Source organism: Anas platyrhynchos, chromosome 3, assembly GCF_047663525.1.
Source record: "Anas platyrhynchos isolate ZD024472 breed Pekin duck chromosome 3, IASCAAS_PekinDuck_T2T, whole genome shotgun sequence".
Lineage (NCBI taxonomy): Eukaryota > Metazoa > Chordata > Aves > Anseriformes > Anatidae > Anas > Anas platyrhynchos.
Genome location: NC_092589.1, coordinates 35,098,442 through 35,116,998, shown reverse-complemented (window position 1 = coordinate 35,116,998; position 18,557 = coordinate 35,098,442). Strand labels below are relative to the sequence as shown.

The following is an 18,557-nucleotide window of genomic DNA, read 5'->3' as shown; positions in this document are numbered from 1 at the left end:
GTGATCTGCGTGATCTGCCAGAGAACAGGGGACATGTGAGGCCATCCTTAGGTGTGAGCACACGGTTCCCCTAGAACGACAGCTGAAATATTCACCGTGACATATTAAAATAAACCAACCCTCCCTCCTTCAGAGCCAGCTTGTGAACATGTAGGGTGTGTGTAGTCGGATGAATGTCACTGCCAGATAACGACATCTCACACAATAATGCAGTGTGAAGAGCCCAAGTGAATGCCAGTTAGTGATCGCTGTCACGTCAGTATATTGCAAAAGAGCGACTGCTCTGCTCGCTGTTGCCACAGTGTGATTTTGGAGAACCTCAGCACTCACCCCTGAGCAGCTTCTGAAACTGTCCACAGGGAATGTTTCTCTGCTTTCCCTTTGTCCTTGACCATATCTTTATACCAGGTGATTATAAGTGTAATCATGTGCGGGGAAGAAAAAAAAAAGAAAAAAAAAAAAAGCCACACAATAAAACAAGCTTGGATTAGAAACTGTTTTCTGGAGCACGCAAAGAGAAAATCTTTGCCTGAAACAAGAGTTTGTTAGAAATAATTGCACATAAATAGGCAATGATATTTCAAGAACCCCGTCTACGATCCTCTAACCAAAATCCCTGTTCCCGTCATCTCATTTCTCAATTTAACCTCAGACTTTGCCAGTTCCCTAGCTTAATCAGAGTTCTCCCCTCCATGATATCAAGAGGGAGCAATAAGGCATAAGGGAGTCTGGAAAAGAGGAATTCAGGCACAGACCGTCTACATGAAGATCCCTTCCCACTGCTTCTGCCTCTTTCCATTTAGACTGTCAGCTTTGCAAAGAAAGGCTATGCACTTTCCTGCAAGCTTGCACAGCGTTTGCACAAAGGTCCCGCACCCAACATTTAAACAGTTGTAGCTAAACAGAGTAAAGTGCCTTACTGTGGGTTTTTCTTTCCTGGGGTAAGGTGCATGCAGTGGGAATCTTTTGAGATCCTTAGCTCTTCCAGCATTTCCCCCTCTGTATTCCAAGTTTTTGTGTGATTAAAATCGTAGTTCAGCCAGACTCAGATAAACAAAGAAGTGACCACGAAGAGTTAAGTCTGTTGACATAAACTGATTTATTTCTGGACTAGAGTCCTATTTCCCATCCTGCTTTGCACCCTCAGTTTTACTGGGCAAAATAAGTCTAAATAGTTGTTCGGTGCCAGACACAGCCACCATGGCTGAGGAACGGAGAAGATTTAGCCGCTGCAAACCATGGAAGCAGCCATTGGAAGAGCTAGTTTCACAACACATGGGAAGCTGTCAGATGCCTCCTCTGACTGGGAAAGACACAGACTTTTCAGAGTAGATTTAAATCCAAGAGAAATATTTATTTTAAAAGATAACAAAGGATTCGCTGTTGACAATAAGATGGTAACAAGCAAGGCCATGCAAGACACGCTTTTCACCCATAACCCACATATGTTCAGGGAGTGTCTCACCCCAGTCCAACATCTGTCCAGGTATTTGAGCAATGACTTCAGCAGAGATCAGCACTTGGTAAACATCTACATGAGCTGGGGCAGTACAGCCAGACCTAGGGGTGGCAAAGAGAGTGTAGGCTTAGGTTGTAGCTATCCTGCAGCAGGAGGTCTGAGAGCAGCAGCCCACAGCCAGCTTTACACAAACAACTGGGGCATGAAGAAGGCTGTGTCTTTATTGCTGCTGTCACTTGAGCCCTTGAGAAAGCAAGAACATCCAGACATTGTCTGCTAGACCCACTTGTGCTGGAGCCTTCCAGGTGTCATGAGCATCTAAAACCAAGTGGGAACCCCTTTTGGTATCCCATAAAGGGCTTTCTAAAGAGAGTCCTTCTGAAAAGGATCCTAGTAGTAGTAGATGGTGACTCTCTACTTTTTTATCTTGCACAGCTGAAGACGCACATCCAATGGTAGCATGTTGTCTCTCAGAAAGCTGAGCTATTTCTGAGATGCCATACTTTCATATGGCTTCCAGAAACCCTCAGGACATCTCTATAAGTCTCCCTTCATTCCTTGTATGATACAAAGCTGAGGTCTCTGAGGCAATATATTACTGTTTAAAGAAATATTTTTACAGAAAAAAAAATAAAGAGAAGCATCATTAACAAGCACTGCATATATCACATTTTGCAGAATGTCCAATGGACAGTGCAAGGATTTGGTTCTTGAAAGTTGATTTTTTGGCTTCCCCTCAGTGAAGAGAGCAGCATGGTGCCACCTTGGGTTTTAACTCATCTGGCTTCTCTTTCCATCCTTTCCACAAGCCTTGTGAAATACTATTCCCAATCATAGTTCCAAGAGTTATTTATTTACTTATTTGTGAGATGTAGAGTGCAGGTTATTGTGCAAATGTTTTTTTTTCCTGGTGTTATTTTTACCTTATTTTTATAGTGTAAATCCAATATTTCTCTTCTGGTCATAAAGTCTGTCAAGAATCCAGGATAACAGCGGCAATTCACATACCTCACTGAGCACAACCAGATTTACCAGGTCAGCAACAATATATCTTTAGGATGTCAGAATGCATCACCTATGGCTTTATTATAATTCCCCTCTGCCTGAAGTTGGGGTTCTAGGTCCAGCAGACAAAGAGTTTAGAGCGATGGTATGCTCTCACTTTTCTATCCATTAGTGCTACAAGAATGCACACAAACCTTAGAAGCAACCAGTAAATAGCTGCCTGGATCGAGCTCTGTGAGTACTTTAATCATCATATGGTCTGAGAAACCTCCTGGGCACGTGTGTGTTTCTGAGACAGAACGCAAAGGTAACCCAGCCCAACCAAGCCATTGCAAGGTCTCCCACATCAGTGCATCAAGTGCTGAGGGAACAAAGACAGGAAAGGGAGAGAGATGTGTCATGGGCTGGAGAAACATCTTCTGGAGAAATCAGCAGATGGGTACTGGGAAGGTAGGTGGTCAGTTCCCATTGCAGAGGCCCTTCATGACACTGAGACACACATTTCCCCTTTGACACATCGGAAACAATTTCAGCTGCCCACACTGCAATTCCTCCTCTGGAAAAGGGAGAATCTGATGCTCTCTGTTCCGCTCATCTCCCACATGGATCAGTCCCACCAGTGTTCGGGTGCTTGCCCAGATGCTTTCGGCATTGGGACCAGCTGTTGGTGTCTCAAGAGGGGGACATCACAGAACATTACAGCAGCTGGTGCCTAATGAGAGAACAGGCTGTGTTGCAGAAGCCTCAACTGGATGAAAACTGAGCCTGCCATGTCCCATTTTCCCAAGACCAGCCTGAGGAAACCAATGGATACAGCAAGGAAGGAATGGGTAGGCTGGTGCTTCTAATGGCAGTGCAGAGGAGTCCCATAGTGGTTGTTATCCCTGCAGCTAGAGGTGTTATCTGATGCAGGTAGGACTCTCATCTCCCTTTTTGCTTCTGATGGTGCAGGTGAGCAGCCTGCCAACCTGAGACTTCTTTCCCCTGGGGAACACTGGGTGGTGCCTCAGTGCTGGCGAGATCAAAAAGGTCTCCAGAAAGATTTGTTCTTTCTCAAACATTTTGCAGCATAGCCCCTCTTTCTCAGAGGCTCGTTGAAAAAATGCCACTTCATCAACAGCAATGAGTGACAGGGCCCCCAGGACACCCTACTTGTCTCCTGCAGGTTCATCAAAACACCCACTTCACTGCCAAAGTGCACATTACAAATTGTGAAGATGTATTCAGCTGGGCACCCCCTCCTCCTCAGCACCCAGGCAGTCCTTCCCTCATTTACAGCAAACAAAGAGAAATATTTGCAAAGCCATGGGCATGCACAGGGGAGACCAGTGCTGCTGCTTGGTGCAGAGTGGGGATATGAAGGGAGACCCCACAGAGAGCCTGGGGAGCCCAGAGCTGCTGTGAGAGAGATCACTGGAGCAGCTCCTCCCCACATCTAGGTGGCCTCATTGACTTCACTCTGCCCCGGCTGGGTTATGCCTCCTGTGCCTTGTTTCCTGAAATAGGGATCCACATGTCTGGCTCGATGAGAGCAGGCTGTCCTAGCAGTGTTTAGATGAAGCTAAGTAAGTGGAAAGCATTTTTACATGAGCTAATTTGACATGTAGCATTTCAGGAACTTACAATTTATTCCATTCACATTTCTAGCCAGAGACAGTGTCTTTATTTTTATGGTTTGTGGGGGGGGAAAAAAAAAAAAAAAGCAGTGCAAGAAAAGAAAAAGAAAACTGAGCAAATAATAACATGTATGGGTGTGTAATACTCCAACCGCATGGCTACAGCAACATTTGGTCCCATTGACCTTTTTGCTCAAATTAAGGTAATTACTCAGCTACTGACAATAATCTGCTGGGTTATGTCTGTGGATTAGCCTATACAGAGGGGTATGATAAATACTTTTATAGTTTGACACATACAGATGACTCCAGGCTTGATCCAAAGTCTAAGTACAAACTGTCCTTAAGTGCAGAATGATTAAACCTTAATTAAAGATATAGAAAGATAAATAGATGGATAGATAGATAGACAGACAGACTACATGTGTTAAAATAGATCTAGTCAGGAAATTTCTGCTATAATTTATTTCTGAGGGAAACAGACTTTCTACCAACATCAGCAGTTTTTGTTTCCCAAGAGATTTGTTTTTAATTTTTCCAGTAGGAAAATCAGACCCATGTATTTTAGATCAGATAATTCAGTGTGAATGACGATATGTTATGTCGTTGACCTGGCTCAAAATACTCTCTTTCAAGTACATTTGCATACTGTGATGCACTGTCTCCTAGGCATTTGCATTTCTTTCCCATAATATAGAAGTCTTCTGGTTCATATGAGGAAACGGGGCTACCAATCAACCTGGGCCATGTGCTTCCATACAAAAATCCTTTGTAATGCTGAACCGACTCAAAAAGAAGCACTCTGGAAAAAAAATAAAAATAAAAAATGAACAAACTGACTCAGAACATTGCACCCTGGAACAGTTAAATAGAAATTTAACTTCCATTCCCCTCAGACTTATCAACAAAAGCAATTTCAAGATGTAAATATTTTAGAAGTTTTGTTCAAAAACCTCTGTATTTCAAATGTACATTTCACTCTTGTCATAAAGGAAATGTTGAAACATCTATTTCATGAAATAGAAATTCTGATTTTTGTTTTGTTTTCTTGCTGCATTGCATACACACACACAAAGAGAAGTAGTATTTTCCTAGCTCAAGTTATGAGGCTGATATGCTGTTATTTAAAAATAAAAATAATTTAAAAAAAAATCTCTCTCACCTGGAGACCTCATATTGTGATAGAAGCCAGCAGGCAGCTAAGCACCACACAGCTGTTTGCTCACTCCCTCCCACACTTAGTGGGATGGGAAAGAGGAAAAAAAAGTTAAAAACTCATGGGTTGAGATAAAGATATTTTGATAGAACAGAAAATGAATGGAGAATCATAATAATGATAATGATAAAAGAAAATATTAAGCAAGTGATGTATATCTCATAATTTGCATATTTACACAGTGTTGACTACCCTTAAATGAGCCTTGGAAACTTTTGCTGCTTGAGCCTGGATATTGCATCTGTGCACTATTTCCGCTTACAAAGGTAAAGCACCCACTGCACTCTGCTAGCACTGATTTTCTGTTTACTGTGAATGAAACACCTGGGATGAGACACACAAGCCCTCAGGTCATAAGGCTTGTTGCATGACACTTTGATATTAAATTCTGGCATTTAATATCATTTAGAGCAAGCCCTGGAAGCTTGCTTGCAAAGCAGCAAGGTTCACCCCTGAGGCCAAGCTGCCTGCAAGCCCTTCTGGTGCTGAGCCATCTGGTCCCAAGGCTCAGTTCGTGTTTGCAGTCTCCCACTGTAATTTGCACACCCACAATTTGACATCTCTTGACAAAAGCATAGGTAGTATTTTTGTAAAGATTTGAGAGCTCATATTTTTACTACTATTTTTCATCCTAAGGGTTAAGAGCACTTACCTACCCATCAGAGGTGCTGGGAAATATTCACTGGTTCTGGTGCAGTCTGGAGCAAAAGATGGAGGTTTTTACTAACCCACTAATTCTGAGGCAAGTGTGGAATAGGCCTAGCACTACTTGTTGTCCTTTAAGAAGAAAGAGATAATCCCAGGTAGAAGCAGGAGCTGGAATAAGACCTATGAACTTGAGGGTGAGAAAATGCAGAAAGCATTGACGCTCCAAGCATACAGGTGGAAGCTGGGAGGAAGTTAATGTATGTGTCTTATTCATGGTGTTTTCAGACCAGTCTTATCAGCTAGATCCTCAGCTGAGGGATATTTTGGGCCAAACCTTCAGCAGGTGTGAAGCAGTGCAGCTGCAGGGATAAGCCCTGGCTTAGCAACAGAAGAATCACAGGAACCAGAAAATGACTCCTTCCCTGTGACTGGCTTAATCAGAGTTTAGCTATCCCTGAGTGACATTTGCCCTAATCTCTTTCAAGATTTCCAGTGCCCTTCTGGTCAATCTAAGACAAGCCAGGAGACCGAATCCATGGTCTAAGCCGGTAAATCCATGCAGTAGCAGTGATTTACACCCATTGCTTGTTTACTCCTTGAAAACACATTCCAGAAATACCCACGGGGTTCTCATTTTCCTGCTGCTTCTGGAGGTCTCACCTAAATCCAGAAGGCAACAAACCTCTGACACCACAAAAGTCCCTCTGGTTTTCTCTCCCATCGCCACCAGACTGAGCACAGCAAGCACAAGAATCCAGCAAAACAAAGCCAAACAGCTTCGTGCTGTTATTTTAAGCCAGGAGAGGGGATGGGGGGAGGCGGGGGGAGAACAAACTGCTCTGCGTAAGCTGGGAAATCATTTAGTTTTGGCCGATGGCCTCTTGTGGCTGTGGTTTCCACAACATCTCTGTATTCTATCTGTGTCAAGATGGAACCAACCTCCTGAAATAGACTTAACAAGCTAGACAGGAGCTATTTTAATACCTGGAGCTTGTTCCCTTTAGACTTTGTTGAGTGAGGGGAGAGGGTGGAAGAGGAGAGACAACAAGCCAGGATGATGTTATTTTAACACGTGCACCAGAGCTGTCAAAGCATAGCAGTTCGGCTGCCTTAGCACACACCCCCATCTGCCCCATCGCTACTACGTGCAAGGATGCACAGCCTGAGCTAGCACCCGCATAGACCAGAATTAGCCTCATTTGTGTATGCACACGCACACGTCTTACTGGAAAAGCGTCACGGTTTCCTTCGTCTCACACCAAGGAGGAAGGGTGACTTAATGTCTCCAGATGCATGCATGCAAGGCGTGATGGGTGACCCAACAAAAAGTGAGATGGACCCTTGTGACCCAAGCCACATACACATCACTCCCCCCAATCATGCCACTAAAATAACTTGACCATCCCAGTTCTGCTCAGGACTGCTTCTTCCCAGCAACAGACGTTGCAAATCTGGAAAGGGTGACAGATCCAGGTGCTTGAATGCTCTGGAACAAGAGCTTTGATACCATCTGGTGCTGTGTGATAATAGGGTAGACTTTCACAGACTTCATCCACTGAAGCAATACAGACCGGTCCTTTCCCCAAGCCTGCCTGGTTCCCAGTTTCATAACAGCTCAAACCACAACTTCCCCTCCTTTCTTCACTGGTTTTGCAGGATTAAATAGTCTGTCTCAAAAATGTTCTCCCAAACAGACTGTCAGTGTCATCCCAGACCCTTTCAAATCTCAGTGCACAAGGAAGCTTTAACAAATGCTCCTGGAGTGTTTTTCTATGTTTCTGTGCTGGAGGATTCATCCTGGTGTCTTGTAATGGTGTACTGTGATGAGGGATCAGCCCCTCCATGGCAATCCAGAACCAAGTTATCCTGATATATACTGGGCACCTGTGGCCTGATATGATGCCACAAAACAGCAGATCAGCTATACCCCTGACGCACAACAGCTTCCCTTTCTTTAATCAAAGAGACCAAGGCCATATACACCTTATATCACTTTAGGTCAGAGAATAACTTGCTTCAAGGAGGATATTGTTCAGGAGCAAACCAAGCCCCTTTGGCAGCCTGTCTTACTGCTGAAGTCACAGGGCAAAAAGCTTTAACTACCCCAGTATCTGGATTCCTCTTTATGTTTGCACACCTTCTGTAGTGAAATAATGTCTGAATCTTCTTATACCTCTGCATTATGCAGCAAATCAAATCAAAAACATATGTGTGTCACTGTGCTGCTTCTTCTTCTTTCAAGGTTAACTCTAATTTCTTTGCCCTTGCAACCAGACCTCCCCAACACAGCCAGTGAGGTCATCTCTATCAGATGGAAAGAGCTAAAACGTGACACAGGCGATCTCAGCTCCATTGGCTGCTTATCTAAGTACCTGCAGCCAAAACAGAAAGCTTACTCAGGCTGCCAAATAAAAATACCTCTTGTAGGCACATTCCTTGCAGAGTACGTGAGAGGGAGAGCTGAGGAGACAGCAAGGGAGGGCAGCAAGCAGTGAAATAGAATAAAAAAAAAATACATAGGTAGATGGATGGATGGATAGATAGATAGATAGAAACAGACAAGAGAGTAGGTGAGAAAAAGAAAAACACAGGTGAAGATCTATGAAGATAGAGACAAGGAGACAAGGGACATGGGGGACATACTCATTCCAATAGCAGTAAATGTCATGGCAGACAACACAACTGTATGATACAGTGCTTTCTTAGCTATGCACAGTGAAATCCTAGCCCTGTGGAAGACTATGGCCAAAATCCCATTGACTTCAGTAATGCCAAGACAAATGGAGCTGCCCTGTGTCTCCCAGCACCAGCTCTGGCCCTTCAACCTGTCAAAATCACTCCTGCAACCTGATGCTGCTTCTCCAGTTTCACCCATCACACTGCCAGAACCAGGCCCAAAGGGGCAAGCAGGGAATAACTGCATAAAAGGCCAATTTCTGTTTTCACTGTTTTCCATGTATGGTGACAAAGCGGACAGCCAAGAGCAGAATTTAGCACCTGCAGCCCATCGCCCTTCAGAAAGGCCTTCAGGCCCAGCAGGATTTCCTTCTCAATGTCACTGCACCTTGTTTCTGCCTAGGGAAAAGGAATGACTCCTAATTACTACAAAGGGTGGCTAACCAGCTCCAGCTTGCTGGGAGCTTTATCCAAAATAACTGGAAAGATTTCCACTGCTTTCGGAGAGCAAAGCGTGCACTGACATCAAACTGATGCAAAGTGGCAGAGGCACTGCAGCCAGCAGAGCCAGCTCTCACAACAGGGTGGACTCTGAGAGCTTGCTCTGTCTTATTTCTCACTGTGATTTGATTACACAGTGATCATAGCTATGCAATGTGGCAGGGCTTAAAACCTTCAAAGCAGAAAGAACTCCTTGCAGTGCAGAGCCACGGCAGGACTGGCTATCACTGGGACAACCGAGTTTTCTGCCTTACTTCCCTGTCTTCCCACTCTATCCCCAGTTAAGCTCAAGGTCACAGTCATTTACTTCAAGGTGTCCCGCTGCAAAGGCCCAGGTAACCAAAGGACCAGCTAGCACTTGAGGTGAACATCGTGACTGACAGCTCGACTTCTCCAGCATTCGGGAAATCTCAGCTGCAAGATGAACCTTCTTCCAGATGGCTGGAACAGACCCAGGCTCACTGATGGAGTGATCTTCTGCAAGAAGACATGACGTGCCTTTCTATGCCAAGTGTGAGGGCATTTCTTCAAATCCTTCTTTTATCCTTCAGAGATAAAAACCAAAAGTGAAAGGAAAAATGAATGTCAAAACTTCAGCGTAGCAAAACATTCCACCCTCATTCTGACAGCAAACATACATGTTCCTCATGCTGCTCAGGTGTTCAGAAAATGGGCGATGAAAGGAAAGGGTTGTGAGGATTTCTGCACAGGACCAGCTCAGCAATTCTCATTAGGGAAATGAGAATTAAGTAGGGAAAAATGAATTGTGTTTCCCTAGGACACAGTGCTGGGTCAAATAGGTGGGAGGAGTCCACCTTGTTAATATTTCTGCGTCTGGAGTGAGGAGAAAACATGCTCCCCAATTCTTCTCAATAACTGCACACCCCAGCACCCCTGCTTTAACCTCAGCACCAGTAACATTTTGGGGTTTTGTGCGGTGGCATTAGCAAGATAGGCAGTAGTTTATGGCCATTTTGCTGACTCTGCAAACCAGCTCTGCTAGGCATTTTTCTACTTTGTGTTTAGTGTGTCATATCTTCAATGAGAGAGAAGAGAAGAGAAGAGAAGAGAAGAGAAGAGAAGAGAAGAGAAGAGAAGAGAAGAGAAGAGAAGAGAAGAGAAGAGAAGAGAAGAGAAGAGAAGAGAAGAGAAGAGAAGAGAAGAGAAGAGAAGAGAAGAACCAGGATCTATGGCAAGTGCCGGACGAAGCACCGATACACAGCCCCGTGGCTCCGGCACTTTAGTTTCAGCAGATGCACATACACCGAGCGATGTGTTGACTCAAATGCTGTCATGGGCATAAATGGCATAAACATTGCCTGATTGCAAACAAGTGCCACCTTGTGAGGCACATGTGCTCAGAACCAGGTGCGTGTCACTTCAGTAGCGCTGGAGGATATTACCCTGACTTAGCTATAAAAAGAAGGAGGGGGGTGGACACTGCAGCAGGTACTGGAAATTGTTCTTGGCTCCTAGCAGCATTGTTTGATCTGTTCAGCGGGTCATGTGCCAGCCAGCCGCCTCTCTACGTGTGTTTAGGCAGCTCTTGCATGTCTGAATTCTCCTGGACAGATGGTTGTTTTAACTCCTTCAGCTGCCTTGACCTCCAGCAGGAAGGCACAGTTAGAAGCAGCAGAATGAAACCCAGCAGGGCTGGAAAGCAGCAAAAGGCTTGAGTTAAGCGAAGAGGGTTTTGGACTTGAGAATGAAATGGTGAATTTGCAGGGACCCTCAAATTAGTGGTGCTCGGTGCTGTTGCTGTTGATAAAAACAGACTTGATGGTCATACTCCTGAGAGGTGTTTCCTAACAAGGCTTTGATGGAAAATTAGCCAGGGCAGCCTCTACTCTGTCAAGCTTTGAAATCCTGCCATGGAAACATGTAGCACAGGCTGAAGAGTCAAGGATAACAGCAGTATATAGCACAAGCAAATAACTAGCGGGGAAAGGTTCATATGCCTGTCATGCCGTGCATCTTCAGTTGCATGCATCCCTCATAAAAGCAAATCCTAAACCTAGAAAGCTTGTAAAATTGACACTCTCCACTGGAGCCTGTGACTAGCCCGTTGCTCTGAATCACACAGCTATGACCCCCTCCCTTCCCATGCCTTACCTTGTTGTCTGGCAGCTGTTAGTGTGCTGCCCCTGCATTAGTGCTGTAGGGCTCCCCTACAACAGGCTGAGGTGGATACCCAGACAGCACATTGCCTCAGGGAGAGTTTTCCAGACTTCCTGCCTCCCTGTGAGTCTTTTCTTCAGAAATCTTCCCTGATGGATCTGAGGCACGTCTTGATATGATGACCTGTGCTCTGTTGCCCCTACCACATATTGAAGGCATTACACCAGCAACCCCTCTCTCTCTCTCTTTGCCCCATTCTGCTCTATGGGTCCCAAATCTCAGGTCCCTGGAAGAGATCCAGAATCATTCCTCAGGGTTTATTCCAGCCTGCCAACAGTGCTGCTGAGAGCTGAGCACACCTTTCTATTTCCCATCTCTTTGTCCAGAGGATGAGCTGGTTGCAAGGTGGACGGTGACATCCCATGCTTCAGGCAGTGCACTTGTGTTTGCTCTGTTGTAGCCCGAGGAGACTGAGCTGGCATCCTGGGAATTTCAAACATCAGTGAAGACTTCTCTGTTCCACTCCCTCCTTGCTTCTCCTCTGTGGGAGATCTGCTGCCCTTTCATGCAGCTCAGTAAAAGCAAGGGCAGAATCCTGATCATGGAAAATGAGTTAGGAGAATCCTGCAGAAAATGGAAAATAAATCAGGGGTGAGGATGTCCTTCCACTCAACAAAGAGGCCTGGGGCTGTCGTGATCACACAGTGTCTGGAGAACATCCATGACATGGGGACACCACCCCTGACTGTTTTGCTGGTAAAACCACAACACACTCCCACCGGTACCTTCACAAGCTACATGGTTGTTCCGTGTTGACCAGTAGGCTATTCTGACCCAGGGTGTCACTGAAGTTAGGAGACATGCAGTGGTGTATAAATGACAACAGTGAGAGGCTGTAATTGACAACAACGGCGAGGAGAACAGCCTTTTGACTTTCACCATCTCAGCTAACCCAACCACCTCCTCCCCACAGAGCTTGTCTCCAAAGAAGATCCTAGCTGCTAGCTGCAGGGCCCTGAGGAGAAGTCCTGGCTGCCTTGAGAAGCAACCTTTGTCTTTATGTCCTCCTGATTGACATCTGCATGGATTATGGGTTCTTCTGCCAGAGGAGAATAGGACCGATCTTCTGAAAGTGTGCTTGATTTCCCTTGGGGGCTCTGCACCTGTGGAAGATGTTGCCATTGTTGTTTTCTTTGTAGCTAGGGTTTAGGGAGTACTGACCTCTACAGAGAAAGGTCCCAGGTATTTCTTTAAGGTATATATCAATGTGGATACAAGGAGTTTCCCAAAAGGCTGTATTACAAGACACAACAAGCCCAGATGAGCTGGGGTGCTCAAATCAGCAACAACAATCTCACCTGGAAGTCTGGAGATTGGAGACCAGAGCAGAGCAGTGGAAAGACCCTTTTGCATCCAGTCCTCTGTTAGGACAGACAACCATGTCGCATGAATGCGCTCAAAAGCACCTTTGTAAATCAGGCTGACAGCTTCAGTCTATCAAAACACCCTACTGGAGTGGGAACTCTGCATGCCACCTAGCTGGCAGCCGTGACCTGGTGGCAGGGCATACCAGACTGCAGTCAGCTCCAGCAACCACCGTGGATTTGTGAGATCAGCACTGCTCCTGGTAACTGCCTCTATAAAATATCAGAAGCATCATGTCGGGACTGACTTTACCATTGAATTGTTTATATAAAATAGTAGCTTGAAAAGCATGAGGAACTTTTAGCCTTGTTAACTTTTCATGACCTACCCTTATGTGCTACCTGCAGCAGAGATAAGAACCATTCCCTTGCTCAAGCTCTCTATTGTCCACAGGTACCACTTTAAAAAAGAAGAAAAAAAAAAAAAGCCTTTTTTTTTTTATTTTATAAGGGAGGTGGGGGGAGAACATTAAACCTTTAAGGCTCAGAAATTATCTACCATATCGAAAGTCACTGTAGGCTTGACAAAATTCCCCTTGTTAATTGGGAGCAGCCTGCAAGGAATTACGAGGCAAAATCAAATATTTGAAATGCCTTTTCCTATTGTTATGCTGCTCTGCTTAACTGCCCTGGCAAACCTGCTGTCAGTTATAAATTTCTTCCTTGTGCCAAGCCATCCCAGCAATAACGAAACGTGCGTGCTCCTGAGTTACCCCCGGTTCCTGGCCTCCTGACAGATCACCCTTTCCTGCCTGTGCCTGTGGTTGGGCAGTGCCCTGAGATGTGTGCGTGTTCACAGAGGCTGCAGCCCGTGAAGAAGACACATGGCCATGTGTGGAGTCCTCGTCCACACTCCACCCACACCAGGCATCCTCAGGCATCCTTGCACTCGATGGCCAGGGCATTAATCCCCTTGTGCCTCCATGCTCTGATCCCTTCCCAGCCTTGCTCCTTCTGCTTCTCATGCCCTCCACACCAGCCTGCCCAGCTGTTTCAGCCCTGAGTCCCCACGCCTTGCCCTGGTCATGCAAGACTTCCTTCACTTGGCCATTTTGGAGCAAAAACACCTCGGTGAATGTTTGGTTTGAGCCAGTGAGGCCACTGATACGTTTTCTCACGTGCCACGTGCGATTCAATATGTCTTTTTCATTCTCCAACACAAACGTAAGGTCACTAGAAACTCAAATACCTCTCACTTGTCAAGCGATGACAGATTTCCCAAGACGAAATGCCTGATGCACTAACAGCTAACACAGCCTGGCCCCGGATCTTATGTTTGTCAAGATCACATGTGGCACCATGACTTTATCATCAGGAATATCCCCGAGCGTTAGTCAGTCAGGGCAGCCAGCCTCATTCAGGGGTTGACAAATCATCCGCAGCAGTTAGGCTCCTCACCCCACTAGCACCACCAACACTGGAGGGCAGATAAGCAGAGCAACATGCCCCCCTTTTTGCCAGCGTGTCCGTGGCACCACGGAAAAAGGTGCGAGGAGCCCCAGGCCCACGCCTATGGACTTTGTGTGGGAAGCCTGCTCTGTCGGAGGTGGTGCAGGAAGCCACACCTGGGAAGTACGGCTCTGCAGCTGTCAGCCAGCCCTCTGCCAGACCGACTGCCAGCAAGAATCACTCCAGGACGGAAGGACAGACCATCCTCCTCGCTTATCAGCCTGAGTCAGCGCCCGGGTGATGTGGGTGCCCTCTATCAGCAAGCTGCAGCTGGTTGCGTACTGTGTAGGGCCAGGAGAGTGGTGTGCACAGCCTCTGAGGAATGCACCCAGGTCGCTCACGTCCCTAAAGTGAAGATCCAGCATGGGCATCTCTGCTCCTCGCATCTGCACTCTGCAAGAAGGCAGCTTAGCACGGCTTCACCCTCAGAGCCTGAAAGGTGTAAGACTCAAATAAGCTCATCACAAATGCTTCTCAGGAAAAGCCAAACCTCTGGGTGGGATTTGGGAAGCACACAGTTTTTGAGGGATTCCCTCTACTTATCAGTATGTTCTGTGTTTGGTGTGTGAATTTGCGCACAAGGGGAGCAGTTGCCCACACACAGCCAGATGGACTTAGTGAAGCCTTTGTCCTGCAGCCTTCAGGCAACCACATTGCCCAATGCCCTGTTGGAAAGCTCTCAAAAGTTATGCTGTTAAGGGTGGGATAAAAATCTCCAGAGAGGAGTCCTGAGCACATCTCACCCTGAGGAGGTACAACTTTCAGAACACACCTAATTCTAATTTCTCTTTAGGCAAGACCAGGAAGGACTCTCACAAGGCTCTGGAATAGGTATTTTTCACATCAGCAGAAAGAAAAGCAAAGTCTGGCATTTGCACCTAAGTGGTGATATTTCACCGCTACAGCAAACTGGCTGGTCTGTCGGTGTACTCGGTTCCACATTTGCTTCTGGATTCTGGTTGTGAGCTCCATCCCTTTGTCTCTGGACCAAGCAACACATGGCGTAGCTGGGATGCCCCACTGGCCCTTTTCAGGAACAGAGCATGCCCAAAATTATTAGCAACCCCTTGAGATCAAGTGATGACATAACGTGGAGTAGCTACAGAAAGGGACATGCGTAGTGTTCAAAGAGAGTAGGCACAAGTCCAGAAGATGCTTTAGAAATTGTCCACACTTTCAGACGAGCTCACTTGGGGGCACGGTACAGTGCAGTTTCCATCTCCAGTGTAGCTGCTAGGTCTACCTGCTCTGCCTGGGTTTTGCTTGGTTGAGTGACTTTGAGCTTCTTTCACAGCTCAGGATGTTTCCTGTGTGTTCCCTCTGCTGGTACTTTGTAAGAAGGGTCAGGCATTAATTTGTGTGGTTTTATAATCGATGTGCCTGCACCTGGAGGTCACAATAGCAATTTGTACCAGGAAGAATGCAGCACTTAAAGGAAAGCCTTGCTCATTTTCTGCAACACAAGGGAAGTCCGTGGACCCTGCACAGGACTCAGCCATGGTCCACAGCGACTGCAGTGTGCCGGCATCAGCCCGGTGGTTTTGCAGGGCTGCCTATTGTGCTCTGACCACCTGCTGTCATCGGGCAGCTGCATCAGCGTGACGGGTTTTCCTGCCTCTTCCAAAACACAGCCCTGGCCAATGGGCATGGGCAGATTTTAGCGTTTGTCCTTTTTCTGTGTGGCAGACACGTCCTGTCTGCCTGTGGGAAACTGCTACCTGGAAGGAAGTGCTGACTTCCTTGAACATCTCATTTGTTACCTTTTCATTGTGTCCTCAATCTAAATGTCAAGGACTGAGATTTTCAACATGCCCAAAAGGCTTTGAAACTCATGCCTCCCGCATCTCTTCATGCGAGAACTGCAAGCTAAAATGCCTCGTTGGTGCTTCAAAACAACCTCAGTTGCCTCAAAGCATCCTTCAGAGAATCCTAAGTGGGGATTACACCTGGCAGCAGTGCCCAGAAAAGCCAATGTGTGCAGCAAGAAGAACCCAGGGGACTGCTCCCCTCACCCAACATGTCAGTATGGTGGGTCCCCAGCAGAAGAGATCCTAACTCCTACATGCAGCCCGTGGAGAACCAGAAGTTCCAGCAAACCCCAGTGCCGAGTGCTCGCCAGTCCTGGTCCTTCCCTTGTTTGTCACTGAGCCTGGAGTGAGGCAGGCAGATTTCATGGCAATTTCAGCCTCTGCTCACCAGAATCTGCAGATAAACCCACTGCAGAGGCAGAACCATGAGCAACATAGACACACATACAAAGGTGATGGGTATCTTTTTAATGTCCCAGTGTTTTCCTGTACCGGGTGGAATGCAAAGAGGGGCTCGGCAGCCCTCTGGGGACTGCTCAGCCAGGGAGGCTGTTTCACTAACTTGGCCTCCGCAAGGGCACAAAGTGAGTGTGATAGGATCAACACGGCCTCTAATTAATGTTTTGTCTGCAGGACAAAAACTCTCGGGAACCGAAAAGAGAGACCTGGGACCTTCAAATGAAGAGGGTGATACAGGGTGACAGCTGGAGAGGAGGGAGAGAAATGTTCAGCATAACACAGACTGTAGACCTGATTCGCCCAAGAGTTGTACACATCCCCTACCTGTCTCCAGCCGAGGAATGTGAGATTACAAGGGCTGCCGGGCTCACCCAGTCTGGTCCCCGATTCTCGCAGGCACTGCATTTCAGAAATATATTGAATTCCATCTTCAAAGCGGACGGGTATTTGCCTGGAGAGGAAGGCTGCTGCAGAGCCCCGTTTCTGAACGCAACCCCTCCGGGGTCGTGGCGTGTTTCACAGAGGTCATGAGCTCACTGGAAAAGAGATCACCGACATGGAGCTTGGGCTGGATGTCGTGTAACCATCAGGAACTCATGAGCCTGCTTCTAGTTTCCCTCCCAATTCAGTGTCCTTGATCGCACGTGTATTGCCTTCGTGCCTTTTGAGAAGGGAAACGTAGCATGTATGCTTTAGTAGCTACCCATTGTTTGTTTACTTTTTATTGCCTGCTTGCCTTAAAATGATCCCAGAGTGTTCTGTAGTTCTAAGGCTCCTTCACAGGACAGCCTTAAAGTTACCACATAAATCACAGCTCTCCTCACTCTATACACACAGACAGGGAGCAATAAAGAAGCTATAAAAGGAAATTTGGCACTTTTTCAGCTTATCATCTAAGTGTAACGTGGTTGTTCTTTAGACAGGAAAGTGCCTGGCCTCTTGCCTATATGATTCACCTCGAAGAGGAGAGAGATGGGTCTTTAGGGTGGAAAAATTCTGCAAAATTAAGAGTGAATGGCACAGAGATGTCTATTGGCCCAGCTGCCAGGTCTACGTTTCACCCTGGCTCACCCTGGCACAGAGAGGAAAAACATGTCTTTCCTCTCTGTGGTACCGGGTGAAGGAAAGAGTCCAGAGCAGCAGGGACACTGATTTACAGCCCGGCTGTGTTCACTTTGGGGACATGATCAAAGCATCCTGCGATCCCCCACCGGAGCGATGGGAAGAAACGGCCGACTGGCTATCTGCTTGGCATGTCCAGCTCTAGCATGGGGCCAAGGCAAGCGCTTTGTTTTCATGGACCAGAGCTTCTCAGAGTGGCAGCTGAGGGGAAGTGACTGAAAACTAATTCTCAATTAAGTTGGGGAACCAGTAGGTGGGAAGTTCCACTCAGGCCAAAGGCCCATAACCTTGTCTAGAGGTGGCCTTGCGTTGGAGAAATAAAAAGGTGCCAGATGTCCTGTGCCCACAGTTCCTGCTGTGCCCTAGAAGAGGTCCTGACCTCTGAAAACTTGTGCTACTCTCCCAGTGACGGCTGAAGAACCCATTGGGAGACCCACTTACCAGAACATATGCAGGTCTCCCACCAGATGTGTAAAACACATGGGATGCAGCCCACAATCCCTCTGCCTTGGGACACGGTGCCAGGAGATAGCCTCATGTGGTTACGTGATACACATGCACCCTTCAGGGCCACAAGTTACAAGCCAAGGCGGAGCTCAGAGCAATGACTGTGCTCTCCTCCCTCCTCGGTCTCAGCACGGAGACTGAGAACATCTCCAGAGACACGGCAGGCTGGTGTCTTGGAGTAGAGGCATAAGGTTTGCTGCATGCTCTGCACTTTCTGGGGCGTGGGGCAGAAGGGTTTCTTTGAGATCTGAGGGTAGGCCCAACATTTGTATGCAACTGAACAGCCAACAGTATGTGGTACGATGCACAAACTCCTCACAGACACCAGTGATGGCTGGCTCAGCAAGCCTGGCTCACCTCTTGACACATACTTGCAAAAAGAAGGAATGTTCCCCTTAATGAGCAAACAGGAAAACCGGCTAAAGTGACCCTTGTGAGGTCAACCCCTCTCTCTCCCCACAACCCCAGCATCTACTCCATCATAACACCGTGCTGCATGTGTTGCATTATTTCACCTTTGGGAAGATCTTGAGGGGAAGGAAAAGAAGT

At 46.8% G+C, this 18,557-nt stretch overlaps 1 long non-coding RNA gene across 2 annotated transcripts in view; it reads right to left on the bottom strand.

The window, feature by feature from the left end:
* Positions 1-13,014, bottom strand: part of LOC110352013 (uncharacterized) — a 55,363-nt gene extending 42,349 nt beyond the window's left edge. The window contains exons 1-3 of one of the 2 annotated variants that reach the window (XR_002400325.4): positions 11,234-13,013; positions 5,949-9,666; positions 921-4,882 (exon numbers count right to left, since the gene is read on the bottom strand). This is a non-coding gene — a long non-coding RNA (uncharacterized lncRNA). Of the gene's footprint in view, positions 1-920; positions 4,883-5,948; positions 9,667-11,233 lie in introns of those variants that run through there. The other variant, XR_011808163.1, reaches the window with a different exon arrangement.
* Positions 13,015-18,557: the final 5,543 nt, after the last annotated feature.